Here is a 1,976-nt window from a genome sequence, read left to right as displayed (position 1 = left end):
GGTAGACCTACTGGAATTACACCCAACTTCTCAATGGAGACTCTTAAAGCCAGAAGCAGTTGGGCTGATGTGCTGCAGACTCTAATAGAGAGACCATAGATGCCAGCCGGCCCTGATTACCATATCCAATAAAACTTTCAATCACCATAGATGGAGAAAATAAGATATTCCATAATAAAGTCTGAAGGAGTCTGAGGGGATGGAAGACAACAGGACACCTACCAAATCAACTAAGCAGGGCTCATATTCAGAGCTTGGGGAACGCACTGAAAGAGAGGACCGAAAGACTGTTGGAGTCAAAGAATCAAGGATACCACGAGAAAATCCACAGAATCAACTAACTGGGGCTCACAGGGGCTCACAGAGACTGAAGTGGCAAACATGTGGCCCTGCATGGATCTATGCCAGGTTCTCTTTATACATTATGGCTGTTAGTTTGATGGTTTTGTGGGAATAACTGTGGAAGCATGTGTCTCTGTCTCTTTTGCCACCTCTTGGGATGTTTTGTTCTATTTGTTGCCTTGCCCAGTCTCAATATCAGGACCTTTTGCCATGTCTTACTGTGGTTTGCTTTATAAGGTTTGTTTGTTGTCTCTTGGAGGCCTGCTCTTTTCTGAAAGGAAACAGAGGGGGGAGTGAATCTGGGAGAGAGGGTAAGTGGAGAGGAGCTGGGAGGAGTGGAGGGAGAGGAAACTGTTGTTGGGGTGTATTGTAGGAGAGAAGAACCTATTGCAATAAATAAAAAAAAAGAGCATGAAGTTGCATGGGTGGAGGTGGCAGTGAATCTGAGAGATGGGCGTGAATATGACCGCAATACATTGTATGAAATTCTCAAAGAATTAATACAAATAGAATAACTAATTCCCCAGCAGGCCTTAAACTTTCAATGGTTCTTCCTTAGTCTAGTGAGTAGTTTGGATTGCAGGCCTGTGCCACCAAGCCCAGCTTGAATAAGAAGATTTTAATGGAAACAGGGCAATGTGGAGAGGCAATGGTGGCAGGGGGTAGATAAGGTACTCTTAGGAAGCTTTTTTAAGCAGATGACATTTGAGCTGAAACCTGAAGGGCAAGAAAAAGTCATTAACAAATCTGCAGGAGAGATGTTCCAGGCAGAGAGGAAAGCAAGTACAAAAGCCCTGAAGTGAGAAGAACTTCTGGCATTTTCAAGTAACAGAAAGATCCTGGTGGTCTCCGCAAAAAATACACACTGTTTTCTTTAAATTCAGTAGTAATAAGTGGAGAGAGCACCGTATTTGGAGTCATTAAATCTAGCTTTCGTCCCAGTTCCCATTAGCTGTGCAACCTCTGTCAAGTCGCAACCTGTTTCCTCATAAATATGCGATAAAACTGTTAATAAATAATGCCCATCTTCCAGGGTTGATGTGAAAATTAAATAAGGTATAAAAAGGCACTTGATGAGTCGAAAACTGCTATGTACAATTAGGTGAAATTATTGCATAAAGTATTATTGTGCGAGCTGTGGCTGCCCAGCTATTAATAGTAGCTTTTCTTGTTTCTACTTCAGTCTCTTTAAGATGTGTCAAGATGCTGCACACCAAGTTGGCCTGTCTATTGCACTGTTCTTGCTCTATTAATGTACAACTTCTATTTCACCTTATATTCCCAGGTTCTATGGAAATTATACTCGCTTTATTTGGTAAATAAATGTTTGCTCCTTTTTAGCTCATTAGAAAATAACTACTTGAATATTCCAAGGTTACTCGTTTTTTTTTTTTAAATTGAGGACCTTTCCTTAAAATGAACAACACTGTAAAATATATTCACTCCCTTTAAAGACCTCAAAATTGGGGCTGCAGAGATGGTTCAGTAGTTAAGAGTATTTACTGCTTTCGCAGAGGACTGAGGTTTAATTCCCAGCATGCATGTCAGGCAGCTAACAACTGCCTGTAAACTCCAGCTCCAGGACATCCAATACTCTCTTTTGGCTCCCTTGGGCACCAGAAGTCATGTGTACA

The sequence above is a fragment of the Rattus norvegicus genome, chromosome X (genome assembly GCF_021556685.1).
Source record: "Rattus norvegicus strain SHRSP/BbbUtx chromosome X, alternate assembly SHRSP_T2T, whole genome shotgun sequence".
NCBI classification, from domain to species: Eukaryota; Metazoa; Chordata; class Mammalia; order Rodentia; family Muridae; genus Rattus; species Rattus norvegicus.
This window is presented reverse-complemented; position numbering follows the sequence as displayed.